This window comes from Pristiophorus japonicus, chromosome 15 (genome assembly GCF_044704955.1).
Source record: "Pristiophorus japonicus isolate sPriJap1 chromosome 15, sPriJap1.hap1, whole genome shotgun sequence".
NCBI lineage: Eukaryota > Metazoa > Chordata > Chondrichthyes > Pristiophoridae > Pristiophorus > Pristiophorus japonicus.
The window spans coordinates 157,655,865-157,672,440 of record NC_091991.1 but is presented as its reverse complement, the minus strand read 5'-3'; the positions used below and the strand labels follow the sequence as shown (position 1 = coordinate 157,672,440).

At 46.9% G+C, this 16,576-nt stretch overlaps 1 protein-coding gene across 1 annotated transcript in view; it reads right to left on the bottom strand.

Moving 5' to 3' along the window:
* The window catches only part of cdip1 (cell death-inducing p53 target 1), a 95,516-nt gene extending 84,455 nt beyond the window's left edge, over positions 1–11,061 (bottom strand). Inside the window, exon 1 of the mRNA XM_070901185.1 lies at positions 11,006–11,061. The gene's annotated coding sequence lies outside the window, so the exon portion shown is untranslated. The remainder of the gene's footprint in view (positions 1–11,005) is intronic.
* Positions 11,062–16,576: the final 5,515 nt, after the last annotated feature.

Here is a 16,576-nt window from a genome sequence, read left to right as displayed (position 1 = left end):
GATGACTTGCTTCCACGACAAAAATGGATGAGTTCACAGGTGTTTCAATGAAGTACCTAATATTCCAGATCCTGAACTACATCTTGAAGGGTGGAAGAAACCTGTGTTTGGATTTTTTAACGTGTGGTGGCCGTTGCATACCAGCCACCACACGGGCTTGACAGAGCTAGGTCTTGGTCCAGTGCCAAGGATTACCCAAGACGACTGGAGACCAGATCTGCTGCACGGGCCGAGTGCACACTGGCGGTCCCGACCTGCGTGAGAACACCAGCGACAGGTCAGGGCCATAAAAGGAGGAGCGTGTCGGCATACCACTTCAGGGAGCAGTGCGAGCTGGTGCAGGAGGGTGACGGCAGTGAAAAGGGCGACTGAATTTGACGTCACCATAACCCAGGTCGCTGATTGGAGCGTGGGCAGGTACAGCAGGAGTGGCGAGGTCGGGGCGCAGGAGCGGCGAGGGATTGCAGAGAGGTGATCGGGGCCAAGGAGCGGCGTGAGTTTGGGGCCCAGAAGAGGCGAGGGCCCAGGGGCAGCATGGCCTCCTTTTTGGTCCCTAATTGGCCCCACCTTTCCATTATTTATGTGTTTATAAAAGACTGTTGTGTTCCCTTCTATGTTAGCCGCTAATCTTCTGCCCTTCAATATGCAGTTCGGGATCTGGAATATTAGGTCCTTCATTGAAACACTTGTGAACTCATTGAACACATCCCCTTTTGGCGTGGAAGCAAGTCTTTCCCGATTCTAGAGACTGCCTAAGAAGAAGGAAGAAGAAAAAGGAGATCTTCTTGTAGAGGCAGAGGGCATGGCTGAGATACTAAATGAGTACTTTGCATGGATCTTCACTAGAAAAGTGGATGCTACCAATGAGCAGTAAAGGAGACAGCAGTTCTTTTGGATAGGATAAAAATAAAAAGGAGGTATCTAAAAGGTTGGCAGTCCTCAAAGCAGCAAAGTATCCCAGTCATGATGGGATGCATCCTGGATTACAGAGGGAAGTAAGGTGGGCCCAAGTTTCCACAAGAAAAAAAACGGGCGCCCCTCCGAGCTGGGCGCCCGTTTTTCGCGCCCAAAACGGCGCCTAAAAAAATCCTCGGTATTCTCCACCTACCTGTAGGTCCTCTGGCCCTCGGCGCAGTCAGCACGAGCTGTGGGGGGGGCGGAGCCAGGTCCCGGCGCTGAAAACAGTGCCGGGACCTCTGCACATGCGCGCTACGGTCGGCACGCAAGTGCAGTAGCTCCAGGCGCCGAACTGTGTGGGAGGGGCCCGAAGCACGCAGCCCCTAGCCCTGGCTGAATGGCCTCACTGGGGCTGCGTGAATGAGGCTCCTCCCACGGCCAGCTCCTGCTCCCCTCGCCGACCAGACCCGACACTCGCTCTCCCTGCCCCCGCCAACCAGACCCGACCCGACCCCCGCTCCCCCCCCCCACCAGACCCGACCCGACCCCCGCTCCCCCCCCCCCACCAGACCCGACCCGACACCCGCTCCCCCCCCAGACCCGACCCGAAACCCACTCTCTCCCCCCTGCCGACCAGACACCCGCTCTCCCCCCCCCCGCCGACCAGACCCGACCCGACACCCGCTCCACCCCCCCTGCCCCGACCCGAGACCCGCTCCCCCCCCCCGACCCGACACCCGCTCTCCCCGCCCCAACCCGAGACCCGACACCCGCTCCCCCCCCCCCGCCCCGAGACTCGCTCCCCCCCCCCCCCCCCGAGACCTGAGACCCGAGACCCGCTCCCCACCCCCGAGACCCGCTCCCCCCCCCCTCGCCCCGACCCGACCCGAGACCTGACACCCGCTCCCCCCCCACCCGACTGACCCGACCCGACCCGCGCTCCTGTTCCCCGACCCGACCCGCGGTCCTGTTCCCCGACCCGACCCGCCTCCCCCCCTCTCTCTCTCTCCCTCCCCCCCTCTCTCTCTCTCTCCCTCCCCCCCCTCTCTCTCTCTCCCTCCCCCCCCTCTCTCTCTCCCCCCCCCTCTCTCTCTCTCTCCCCCCCTCTCTCTCTCTCTCTCTCCCTCTCCCCCCCCCTCTCTCTCTCTCCCCCCCCTCTCTCTCTCTCTCTCTCCCCCCCTCTCTCTCTCTCTCTCTCTCTCTCCCCTCTCTCTCTCTCTCTCTCTCTCTCCCCCTCTCTCTCTCTCTCTCCCCCCTCTCTCTCTCCCTCCCTCCCTTTCCCTCTCCCTCCCTCCCCCTCTCCCTCTCCCTCTCTCCCTCCTCTCTCTCTCCCTCCCTCCCTCCCTACCCCCCCTCTCCCTCCCTCCCCCCCCCTCTCTCTCTCTCTCTCCCCCTCCCGCTCAGCGGCACGAACGGCTGCAGAATTCTCCCTGGCTGAAGCACTTTCACACAGGTAGGAAGATGGTTTATTTAATCTTTTCTTTGCTTATAGATGTTTATTCAGGTTGGATTTATTTGTATAATATTTGTAGAAGTATAAATAAGGATTTATTGTCGAATTTAATGAGTTCCCTTCCCCCCCCCCCTCTCCCCCACCTCGTTCTGGACGCCTAATTTGTAACCTGCGCCTGATTTTTTAATGTGTAGTACAGGTTTTTTCAGTTCTACAAAAATCTTCACTGGCTCCATTCTACTTTAGTTTGGAGTACATTTTCACTGTGGAAACTTTCAAATCAGGCGTCAGTGGCCGGACACGCCCCCTTTTGAAGAAAAAATTCTGTTCTAAACTAGAACTGTTCTACCTGACTAGAACTGCAGAAAAAAAAATGTGGAGAATTGTGATTTCTAAAATAGTCCGTTCTCCACCAGTTGCTCCTAAAAATCAGGCGTGAATCATGTGGAAACTTGGGCCCCAAGGGTGGAAATTGTGGAGGCTCTGACCACAATCTTCCAATCTTCTTTGTATATGGGGTTGGTGCCAGAGGACTGGAAGATTGTAAACGTTGCACTCCTGTTTAAAAAAACGTGAGAGGGATAAACCTAGCAACTACAGGGAGAACTTTTAGAGACAATAATCTGGGACAAAATTAATTAGCATATAGAAAAGTATGGGCTAATAAATGAAAATCAATACAGATTTGTTAAGGGCAAATCGTGTTTAACTAACTAGATCGAGTTCTTTGATGAAATAACGGAGAGGACTGATGAAGGTAATGCAGTTGATGTTGTGTACATGGACTTTCAAAAGGCTTTTGACAAAGTACCACATGATAGGCTTATTAGCAAAGTTAAAGCCCATGGGATTAAATTGACAGTGGCAGCATGGATACAAAATTGGCTAAGTGCCAGAAAGCAGAGAGTAGTGGTGAACGGTTGTTTTTCAGATTGGAGGGAAGTATACAGTGATGTTCCCCAGGGATCAGTATTCGGACCACTGCTCTTTTTGATACATATTAATCACCTGGACTTGGGGTATAATTTCAAGGTTTGCAGATGATATGAAGCTCAGAAATGTAGTAAACAATAAGGCAAACGGTAACAGACTTCAGGAGGACATAGACAAACTGGTGAAATAGGCAGACACATGGCACATGAAATTTAATGCAGAGAAGTGTGAAATGATACATTATGGTCGGAAGAATGAGGAGAGGCAATATCAGTGAAATGGTAAAATTTTAAAGGGGATGCAGGAAGAGAGAGACCTGGGGGTGTATGTACACAAATCTTTGATGGTGGCAGAACAAGTTGATAAGTTTATTTTTAAAAACAACATACGGGATCCTTGGTTTTATCAATGGAGGAAGAGTACAAAAGCATGGAAGTTATGCTAAACCTTTATAAAACACTGGTTAAGCCTCCACTGGAATGTTGTGCCCAATTCTGGGCACCACACTTTTTAGGAAGGCTGTCAAGGCCTTGGTAAGGTTGCACAAGAGATTTACTAGAATGGTACCAGAGATGAGGGACTTCAGTTATGTGGAGAGACTGGAGAAGTTGGGATTGTTTTCATTAGAGCAGAGAAGAATAAGAGATTTGGTAGAAGTGTTCAAAATAATGAATGGTTTTGATAAAGTAATTAATGAGAAACTGTTTTCAGTGACAGAGAGTTGGTAACCAGAAGACACAGATTTAAGGTGATTGGCAAAAGAACCAGAGGAAACTCTTTTCTTACACAGTGAGTTGTTGTGTTAGGGAATGCACTACCTCAAAAGGAGGTGGAAGCAGATTCAATAGCAACATTCAGTTGAGAATTGGATAAATACTTGAAAGGAAAAAAATGACAAGGCTATGGGGAAAGAGCAGAAGATTGGGATTAATTGGATAGCTCTAACAAAGACATGATGGACCAAATGGCCTCCTTCTATGCTGTATCATTCTATGATTCAATTATTCTAAAATGTTTACTTATACTAAGACGCACCAGACCTGTCCCTGCTCTCCATCCAGAACACAGCTAGGTGCTGCTTGCTCTTTGCCATGAGCTGCTTGTTATTGGCTTGCTTTCTTCCGCTGGCCTAGGGTGGTTATTCGATTGGTCAAGCAGACCACAATGGCAGCCTGCCCTCTCCATGCAATGTTGCTGGTGTTGATGTCTAGAGTTTTTACTGTGTTACGTATCATTTTACCAGATAGCCAAAAAGCAGGAAAGAACCAAAGAATTACAACACACATGCTGATCAAAAAACATTTGACACTTTGCTTTTCGTCTTAACATTTTGCCAACAAACACACAAAAAGGTTAAATTACACATGAATACGCTGTGCAAATATGAATATTGAGATCACATGCTCAATGATGGTGCCTATTATTACATTTTTATTTACTAATCAAAAATGCAATTAGCCATGTTTGGCTAATGGCTAATGTATTGAACAACACTGCATTAGATGAAGCTCCATAAGCTGTAGATTCCCATACCTATAAGCAGAACCACACAAGTTTATAACACAAAGGAGGCCATTAGTCCCATCATCATTATCATAGGCAGTCCCTCAAAATCGAGGAAGACTTGCTTCCACTCCAAAAGTGAGTTCTCAGGTGACTGTACAGTCCAATATGGGAATTACAGTCTCTGTCACAGGTGGGACAGACAGTGGTTGAAGGAAAGGGTGGGTGGGGAGTCTGATTTGCCACATGCTCCTTCTGCTGCCTGTGCTTGTTTTCTGCATGCTCTCGGCGACGAGACTCGAGATGCTCAACGCTCTCCCAGATGCTCTTCCTCCGCTTAGGGCGGTCTTTGGCCAGGGACTCCCAGATGTCGGTGGGGATGTTGCACTTTATCAAAGAGGCTTTAAGGGTGTCCTTGAAACATTTCCTCTGCCCACCTGGGGCTCGCTTGCTATGTAGGAGTTCCAATTAGAGCGCTTGCTTTGGGAGTCTTGTGTCGGGCATGTGAACAATGTGGCCCGCCCAACGGAGCTGGTCGAGTGTGGTTAGTGCTTTGATGCTGGGGATGTTGGTCTGATCGAGAACACTAGCATCTGTCCTCCCAGGGGATTTGCAGGATCTTGCAGAGACATCGTTGGTGGTATTTTGCCAGTGATTTGGTGTCTATTGTATATGGTCCACGTCTGTGAGCCACACAGGAGGGCAGGTATCACTACAGCCAGTGATACCATTAGTCCCAATCATGTCTCTTTTGTAGTAGATTCACAGAAACATAGAAAATAGGTGCAGGAGTAGGCCATTCGGCCCTTCGAGCCTGCACCACCATTCAATATGATCATGGCTCATCATGCATTTCAGCCCCATTCCTGCTTTCTCTCCATACCCCTTGATCCCTTTAGCTGTGAGGGCCATATCTAACTCTCTTTTGAATATATATAACGGACTGGCCCCAATAACTTTCTGTGGTAGAGAATTCCACATGCCCACAACTCTGAGTGAAGAAGTTTCTCCTCATCTCGGTCCCAAATGGCTTACTATTTATCCTTAGACTGTGACCCTGGTTCTGGACTTTCTCAACATTGGGAACATTCTTCCTGCATCTAACCTATCCAATCCCGTCAGAATTTTATATGTTTCTATGTGATCCCCTCTCATTCTTCTAAATTCCATTGAATACAAGCCCAGTTGATCTAGTCTTTCTTCATATGTCAGTCCTGTCATCCCAGGAATCAGTCTGGTGAACCTTCACTGCACTCCCTCAATAGCAAGCAGGTCCTTCCTCAGATTAGGAAATCAAAACTGTACACAATATTCAAGGTGTGGCCTTACCAAGGCCCTGTACAACTGTAGTAAGATCTCCCTGCTCCTATACTTGAATCCTCTCGCTATGAAGGCCAACATGCCATTTGCTTTCTTTACTCCCTGTTGCACCTGCATGCCAAACTTCAATGACTGATGTACCATGACACCCAGGTCTCGTTGCACCTCTCCCTTTACCAATCTGTCACCATTCAGATAATAATCAGACCCCTTGTTTTTACCATCAAACCATCCCAATGCACTGTTGTGTCTGTCTGTCCTGCAGCATTTCTAATGCACTGTGGAAAATTTGGTCGGTCCTTACTTTCCTTGGACAAAGCCATGGAGATCCATTAGTAGAGTAGAGGATACATACCAGGAACTAGTTGGATACAGTACTGATCCAATGGAAGGACATCAAATAAAGTACAAGGCGACTCATTCGATAGGAAATTTATCCAATGGGTTTACTGGTTAATGACATACTGTATGCAACGAACCCCGGTGTGTTTCCTGTTTAAAAAAAAAATACCACCCAATAATTGGAATGCAAAAACGAAAATCGGTTCACTCTTGAGTGTTACTGGCGGAACAATCCATCTCCTGGCATTCAGCTGCAGCAGCCAGACCACGGAGCCACAACGCCGGCCTGTTGCAGCGCAGGTGACATAGGGCCAGCCCGAATAAAGGCGTTTCCATGCCGCGGCCCGGGTATCTTAGCAACTGTGGCGTAGCGGGCGGGGCCGGGGCGTTGATTGGTGGGCGATGGCGATGCCACGCGAAGAGCTGAGAGAAGTTCCATTGCTCGCCTGGTGCCGGCGGCCCGATCTGCTTTGCACTTTGAGAGACCCTCTATGTATCGTTGGAAACGCAACCAAAAAATAAATAAAATATGGCACACACTTTTACCTTGTCCGAGCTGGTCAACCTGGCCATCGGCACGCCCGAGGTGGGTGTGTGCAACTTCAACGCGCTCCACGCTCTGCTGCACGGCATGTTGGAGCACCTGCACATCGGAGAGGCGCAGAAAACGGTGGGAGAGGTGGAGAATGGCTTCATCCAGCCCCGCAATGCCGAGGACTCTGCGGCCAAGGCCGGGGAGGGCGCCGCGTCCACCTCGCTCTTCCACCAGCTGGAGGACAAGGTGGCGAAGCTGCAGAGCGCCATGGAGTTCCTGAGCCAGCTGCCCAGCGTCCCGGAGCTCATGGCCCGCAGCCAAGCCGATTCCCCAGTTCGCAAGTTCTCCTTGCCCGCCAGCGGCTCGGGGCCGGTCAAAGACATGTGGCAGCTCATGCAAGTCAGGAAGAAAGTGGAAGCCAACGAAGAAGGGGTCCATAAGGTTAGCAGATGGGATGGGATGGATTGGGGGGGTTCACTCGGGACTGGTTGCTTACATGCTATTTTTTTAAAGAAAATATAACATACTTTTTAACACTCTGTCCACACGATTAAAAAAAAAGTCTTGCACCCAGAGCATTTTGCACCTTTTCATAAGACCTCCAAAAGCATCTTGCATATGTAGGGTTAAAAAGAAAATCATGATTGGCTGAAGATCCAAACAAATATCTGACCAAATTTGAGGAGGGGAAAGGGAAGGTGGCCGTACCGGAACCAACAAGCCATAAATCTACTCATTGGGGGTGAATTTTAAGTCCCCAAAACAGGCAGGTTTGGGTCCAGTGGGAGGTTAAAGAGTTTTAAAAAAAACTGAACCCCGACCCCAATCCGCCCCCAATAGGCCACTTTCCCGAGACCTGGGAGTTAAATTTGTAGTGATGGATCAGCATGGGGCATGCAGCCTCATTATAATATTTAAATAAACAACCTACAAATATTTGAAATTAAACGATAAAGCCGAGCGCCCCCTTATTAAACACTAGAACCCACAAATTAATAATAAAACTTTAAACTTAGCAGATCAAATTACAATTTGGTTGACCGGGGTGATGATGCACTGCCTGTTTTAAAATTGGGTGCAGCGGGCAGGAAACCCGTTGCCAGGATGTAGGTCATCGATTACGTTCACGCCAGAGTGTCTCTGGAGATGGAGCACGCGGTGTCCACCGGTACGCTCGTGGCCTTCCGCAACAGGTGGGCACCGGAGAGACTGGTGTGCATCATCACCCCCGACAACCAAATTGTAATTTGATCTGCTAAGTTTAAAGTTTTATTATTAATTTATGGGTTCTAGTGTCCCTTTTAATAAGGGGGCGCTCGGCTTTATCGTTTAATTTCAAATATTTGTAGGTTGTTTATTTAAATATTATAATAAGGCTGCATGCCCCATGCTGATCCAACACTACAAATTTAACTCCCAGGTCTCCCAGGCCTCGGGAAAGTTGCCAACTAGAGCAAGGCGAGGATGCCGGATCCAGCGTCCCTGCCCAGTCACCCCAACCACCGGCAATCCCCCACCCCCCCCCCCCCGCCCGAGTTCTCCGACTTCCAACCTCTCGAGGCCTCCCATTTCTCCCATTCCCCCCCCCGAGGCCTCCCATTCCCCCTGCCCCCAATGCCTCGCATTTCCCCCCCCTCCCCTGTGGCGTCCCATTTCCTCTCCCCCCCCCCGAGGCCTCACGTTGCCAGGCTCAGGCCTGCACTCCCGCAAGGTGTTGTCATTCTCACTGGGTTTAATACCGATTTGAGAGTGCCACACTCCTGAAGGATTCCTGCACTGCTGACCTCTTCCTACCCTTCCGGGTGGCCACCCACTCACTGACGTATCGAATCTGAATAGTCATAGAAACATAGAAAATAGGTGCAGGAGTAGGCCGTTCGGCCCTTCGAGCCTGCACCGCCATTCAATGAGTTCATGGCTGAACATGCAACTTCAGTACCCCATTCCTGCTTTCTCGCCATACCCCTTGATCTCCCTAGTAGTAAAGACTACATCTAACTCCTTTTTGAATATATTTAGTGAATTGGCCTCAACAACTTTCTGTGGTAGAGAATTCCACAGTTTCACCACTCTCTGGGTGAAGAAGTTTCTCCTTATCTCGGTCCTAAATGGATTACCCCTTATCCTTAGACTGTGACCCCTGGTTCTGGACTTCCCCAACATTGGGAACATTCTTCCTGCATCTAACCTGTCTAAACCCATTAGAATTTTAAACGTTTCTATGAGATCCCCTCTCATTCTTCTGAACTCCAGTGAATACAAGCCCAGTTGATCCAGTCTTTCTTGATATGTCAGTCCCGCCATCATGGGAATCAGTCTGGTGAACCTTCGCTGCACTCCCTCAATAGCAAGAATGTCCTTCCTCAAGTTAGGAGACCAAAACTGTGCACAATATTCCAGGTGTGGCCTCACCAAGGCCCTGTACAACTATAGTAACACCTCCCTGCCCCTGTACTCAAATCCCCTCGCTATGAAGACCAACATGCCATTTGCTTTCTTAACCGCCTGCTGTACCTGCATGTCAACCTTCAATTACTGATGTACCATGACACCCAGGTCACGTTGCACCTTCCCTTTTCCTAATCTGTCACCATTCAGATAATAGTCTGTCTCTCTGTTTTTACCACCAAAGTGGATAACCTCACATTTATTCACATTATACTTCATCTGCCATGCATTTGCCCACTCACCTAACCTATCCAAGTCACTCTGCAGCCTCATAGCATCCTCCTCGCAGCTCACACTGCCACCCAACTTAGTGTCATCCGCATATTTGGAGATACTACATTTAATCTCCTCGTCTAAATAATTAATGTACAATGTAAACAGCTGGGGCCCCAGCACAGAACCTTGCAGTACCCCACTAGTCACTGCCTGCCATTCTGAAAAGTACCCATTTACTCCTACTCTTTGCTTCCTGTCTGACAACCAGTTCTCAATCCATGTCAGCACACTACCCCCAATCCCATGTGCTTTAACTTTGCACATTAATCTCTTGTTTGGGACCTTGTCGAAAGCCTTCTGAAAGTCCAAATATACCACATCAACTGGTTCTCCCTTGTCCACTCTACTGGAAACATCCTCAAAAAATTCCAGAAGATTTGTCAAGCATGATTTCCCTTTCACAAATCCATGCTGACTTGGACCTATCATGTCACCTCTTTCCAAATACGCTGATATGACATCCGTAATAATTGATTCCGTCATTTTACCCACTACCGATGTCAGGCTGACTGGTCTATAATTCCCTTTTTTCTCTCTCCTTTTTTAAAAAGTGGGGTTACATTGGCTACCCTCCACTCCATAGGAACTGATCCAGAGTCTATGGAATGTTGGAAAATGACTGTCAATGCATCCGCTATTTCCAAGGCCACCTCCTTAAGTACTCTGGGATGCAGTCCATCAGGCCCTGGGGATTTATCGGCCTTCAATCCCATCAATTTCCCCAACACAATTTCCCGACTAATAAGGATTTCCTTCAGTTCCTCCTTCTTACTAGTCCCTCTGACCCCTTTTATTTTGGAAACTGCAAGAACCCTAGTCTCTTTATGGTGCAGTCTGCTTTTGTTAGTTTTTTTAAAAAAGCACCAGTGCAATTATCAGCAAATAAAATGCCTGCAATCTAAACTGCTATTCAAATATCAGCATATTTTCAAAATTCCAGCCTATAGTGGTTTATTCCAACAAGCAGTATTGAGTACAAAGATGATCTGAACAGCTGCTGTAATCTGTTTATCTGCAAGCAAAATAATCACATTTATATATGTACTTTTTTTCAGGCTATGGGAACATTACAGGAATTGATGAATGCAATTAATAACTTGACTAATGCCAATGAAATGCTGAGGAAGGAGATTGACAAAGTACGTTAGTAGTAATCCTAAGTATTTAAAGAGTGGAAATTATTAATTGTGACTAATCTTCATATTTTCCCTCTTGCTGTCAATATGAAAGGACTCAGTTTCTTTTACAGTACTCTTCTAATGCCTATGAAAATATTGTAACTTTTATACATTTGTTACCTGTCAAAATTAGGTTGGCTTGATGCAGACTCAAAATTTCTGGTCACCTTCCCTCTTGAGCTGTTATATCGACATGATTTATGGGAGAGGCCGGCTGCACCCTGAATTAGATCATTCATTTCAGTGGATCCTCCAAGACGCCAACAATGACTTGCATTTATATTGCACTTTTAAAGAAGCAAAATATTCCATGGCAAACATAGAAAAGGAGAAGAGAGACAGGGATAGAGAACAGAAACTGAGCAGCAATAGGAGAAGAAAGGGAACAGCAATAATCATGGGTGATTTTAACCTCCATATTGATTGGACAAATCAAATTGGTCTGGATAGCCTTGAGGAAGAGTTCATAGAGTGCATAAGGGACGGGTTCCTTGAACAGTATGTAACGGAACCAACCAGGGGGCAGGCTATCTTAGATCTGGTCCTGTGTAATGAGACAGGATTAATAAACAATCTCCTAGTAAAGAATCCTCTCGGAATGAGTGATCATCGCATGATTGAATTTCAAATCCAGATGGAGGGCGCGAAAGTTGGATCTCAAACCAGCGTACTAAGCTTAAATAAAGGAGACTATGAAGGTATGAGGGCAGAGTTGGCTAAAGTGACTGGGAAAATAGATTAAAGTGTAGGACGGTTGATGAACAGTGGTGTACATTTAAGGAGCTATTTCACAACTTTCAAGAAAAATATATTCCAGTGAGGAGAAAAGATAGCCATCCGTGGCTAACTAAAGAAATAAAGGACAGTATCCAATTAAAAACAAAGGCATACAAAATGGCCAAAACTAGTGGGAGGACAGAAGATTGGGAAGCATTTAAAAGCCAGTAAAGAATGACTAAAAAAATGATTAAGAAAGGGAAGATAGATTATGAAAGTAAACTAGCACAAAATATAAAAACAGATAGCAAGAATTTCTATAAGTATATAAAAAGGAAAAGAGTAAATGTTGGTCCCTTAGAGGATGAGACCGGGGAATTAGTAACGAGGAACATGGAGATGGCACAAACTGTGAACAAATATTTTGTATCAGTCTTTACGGTAGAGGACACTAACAATATCCCAACAGTGGATAGTCAAGGGGGGGAGGAACTTAACACAATCACAATCACGAAGGAGGTGGTACTCAGTAAAATAATGGGACTAAAGGCAGATAAATCCCCTGGACCTGATGACTTGCATCCTAGGATCTTAAGAGAAGTAGCGGCAGGGATAGTGGATGCATTGGTTGTAATCTACCAAAATTCCCTGGATTCTGGGGAGGTCCCAGCAGATTGGAAAACCGCAAATGTAATGCCCCTATTTAAAAAAGGAGGCCAACAAAAAGCAGGAAACTATAGACCAGTTAGCCTAGCATCTGTGGTTGGGAAAATGTTGGAGTCTATTATTAAAGAAGCAGTAGCAGGACATTTGGTCAGGCAGAGTCAGCATGGATTTTTGAAGGGGAAGTCATGTTTGACAAATTTGCTGGAATTCTTTGAGGATGTAACGAACAGGGTCGATAAAGGGGAACCAGTGGATGTGATGATGTATTTGGACTTCCAGAAGGCATTTGACAAGGTGCCACAGAAAAGGTTACTGCACAGGGTAATATATTAGCATGGATAGAGGATTGACTAACTAACAGAAAACAGAGAGTTGGGATAAATGATTCATTCTCGGGTTGGCAATCAGTAACTAGTGGGGTGCCGCAGGGATCAGTGCTGGGACCCCAACTATTTACAATCTATATTAATGATTTGCAAGAAGGGACCGAGTGTAATGTAGCCAAGTTTGCTGATGATACAAAGATGGGAGGAAAAGCAATGTGTGAGGAGGACACAAAAAATTTGCAAAAGGACCTGGACAGGCTAAATTAGTGGGCAAAAATTTGGCAGATGGAGTATAATGTTAGCAAGTGTGAGGTTATGCACTTTGGCAAAAAAAAATCAAAGAGCAAGCTATTATTTAAATGGAGAAAAATTGCAAAGTGCTGCAGTACAGTGGGACCTAGGGGTACTTTTGCATGAAACACAAAAGGTTAGTATGCAGGTACAGCAAGTGATCAGGAAGGCCAGTGGAATCCTGGCCTTTATTGCAAAGGGGATGGAGTATAAAAACAAGGAAGTCTTGCTACAGTTATACAGGGTATTGATGAGGCCACACCTGGAATACTGCGTGCAGTTTTGGTTTCCATATTTAAGAAAGGATATACTTGCTTTGGAGACAATTCAGAGAAGGTTCACTAGTTTGATTCCGGAGATAATGGGGTTGACTTATGAGGAAAGGTTGAGTAGGTTGGGCCTGTACTCATTGGAATTCAGAAGAATGAGAGGTGATCTTATCAAAACATAAAAGATTATGAGGGGGCTTGACAAGGTGGATGCAGAGAGGATATTTCCACTGAAAGGGGAGACTAGAACTAGAGGGCATAATCTTAGAATAAGGGGCCGCCCATTTAAAACAGAGATGAGGAGGAATTTCTTCTCTTAGAGGGTTGTGGATCTGTGGAATTCGCTGCCTCAGAGGGCTGTAGAAGCTGGGACATAAAATGGATTTAAGACAGAGATAGACAGTTTCTTAACTGATAGGGGAATAGGGGGTTATGGGGAGCGGACCTGAGTCCATGATCGGATCAGCCATGATCATCTTGAATGGTGGAGCAGGCTTGAGGGGCCGTATAGCCTACTCCTGCTCCTATTTCTTATGTTCTTAAGAATTAGGAGGGGTGACTGAAGACCAGGTGAAAGAAACGCTTTTGAAATTAGACAGAGAAATAGCAAGGTAGAAATGTTTATGGACAGGGATCCAGAGTTCAGGATGAAGGGCCTTGATATTAAACCAACCCCCCCTTAACATCGCGGCCTCACTTTTCCCTCTTAACATCATGGCCTAGCCCACTCCCATCCACATCGCACCCTCTCTTCTCCACCACCCCCCCAACATCGCGGCCTCTCTTTTCCCCATCTCACCACATCTCACCCTCTCTCTTCTCTCCCCCTCCCCCTCCCACCCCCAACATCACGGCCTCTCTTTTCCGCATCTGACCACATCGCGGCCTCTCTCTCTCCCCCACCCCCACCACATCACGGCCTTCCACCCTGCAACATCGCGCTGTCTCTTTTCCGCATCTGACCACATCACGGCCTCTCTCTCCCCCACCCCCACCACTTCACGGCCTTCTACCCCGCAACATCGCAGTGTCTCTTTTCCGCAAACCACCACATCGCGGCCTCTTCACCCCCCCCCCCCCCCACCCCCACCCAAACATTACACCCTCTCTCTTTTCCCCCACCAATATTGCAACCTCTCTCTTCCCCCATGCCCTCCCAACATTATGGTCTCTTTCTTTCCTCCCCCCCCCCCCCCCCCCCCAACGTCATGGGTTCTCCCATTCACTTGGATCCCTCGTGCTTGGTGAGTCGTTTGGTGATAATTCCTCACTACCACTATTTAATTCCACCAGATGAAAGTCTCTGAGCTGGTGCCTGGGAGAGATTAAGGAAGTAATTTGGGGCAGAAGATGACAGGGCAGGATGGAGCAGCTGGAAGTGGTGGATAGACTGGTCCCCATCCTCCTCCTCCCTATAATCATCTTCATTTGTAATGAAGGAGAATAAAATCTCCCCAGCTTCTTCTGCTCCTCAGGTTAGAGAGTTAGACCTATCCTGAACCTGAGTGCAGTGTGAATTATTAATTGTGTAAGGGTTACTTTAACAGGGTGAAGACTGTGCTGGTGCCCATGGTGTGCAAGGAAGAATGGGAAAGCATGGTCAGTGTGTAACCTTGCCTTCCCTGGTCAGGTCATTAAACTTCTTTTTGAATCATAGAATCTTACAGCATGGAAGGAGGCCATTTGACCTGTTGTGTCTATGTCGGGTCTTTGAAAGAGCTGTCCAATTTAGTCCCACATCCGAGTTTTTTCCCCATAGCCCTGCAAATGCCCTCTTCAAGTACATGTCCAATCATCTTTTGAAAGTTCCTGTGGAAGCTGTTTCCATCACTGTTTCAGGGAGTGCATTCCAGATCTTAACAACCCTCTGTGTGGGGAAAAATTGCTCCTCATTTCCTCTCTCATACTTTTGCCAATTATTTTAAATCTGTGACCTCCAGGTCATTTATATATAACAAGAAAAGCAATGGTTGCCATACTGAACCCTGGGGGACTCCACTGTACACTTCTCTCCAATCAGAAAAGCATCCGATCACCGCGACTCTCTGCCTCCTATCCCTTAGTCACCACCGTCCCTTTGGATCTCTGGTTTCTATTTTCTGAATAAGTCTTTTATGTGGTACTTTATCAAATGCCTTTTGAAAGTCCATAGAAGCATCAACTGCACGACTTCAACAACCCTCTCTGTTACTTCTTCAAAGAACATTCTCTTTTGTGAAGACAGATGCAAAGTACTCATTCAGTACCTTAGTCGTGCCCTGTGGCTCTGCAAGATTTCCTATTTTGTCCCTAATCAGACCCATGATTCCTTTTAACTATCCTTTTGCTTTTTATATGTTTATACAATATTTTTGGATTCCCTTTTATGTTACTCGCTAATCCATTCTCCGTGTCCACTGTGACTCAGTTGGGTAGCACTGTTGTCTCCGAGTCAGAAGGTTATGGGTTCAAGTCTCACTCTAGCGCAAAATATAGACTGCCACTGCAGTGCAGTGCTGAGGGAGTGCTGCACTGTCGGAGGTGCCATCTTTGGATGAGACGTTAAACTGAGGCCCCTTCTGCCCTCTCAGGTGGATATAAATGATCCTATGGCACTATTTCAAAAGAAGAGCAGGGGAGTTATCCCTAGTGTCCTGGACAATATTTATCCCTCATCCAACACCTAAAAAAACAGATGATCTGGTCATTATCACATTGCTGTTTGTGGGACCTTGCTGTGGGCAAGTTGGCTGCGCATCTCCTCCATTAAAACAATGACTACACTTCAAAAGTACTTCATTGACTGTAAAACATTTTGGTACAACCTGAGTTTGTGAAAGGTGCTATTCTATAAATGCAGGTATTTTTTCTTTCTTTACTCTCTCTGTGTCCTTTTTCAATTTCTCCTTGTGTTCTCTGTATTCTACCTAGTTTTTCACTGTATACCTGTATACATTTGTCGCAAACCTTTTTCAGTTTTATTTTAACATCTATTTTCTTTGGCATCCAGGGAGCTCTAGTTTTCGATGCCTGAACTTGGGGTTGGCACTCGGGGTAACCTCCTCCAGACACCATGTGTGTCGGTCTAGAAGGCTTGGTGGAATGCACACCCAATAGTCTGTCCCTCCTGCCTTCAATCTCATTGAGATGGAGGTCTGCATCACTGAACTGGATCATCCCCTTCCCTGCTGCCCTGAGCACAGATGACATTTGTGAGGTGATAATTCTGTCCAAGTAAAATCACAACATTTGTAAGACATGCAGGGGAATAATTTGAGGAAGATGTGAAAGAGCGGAGCACTGTTCCTGTCTTACCTGCTTGTACCGCAGAGCTGCTGAAGCTTGCAGACTGAACAGTGCTTTTAAAAGGAGGTTTCTTGGTAGTTCAGCCGTTTTACATTAGTTTTACACCAATGCCTGCACCAATTGATACGCAAATGATC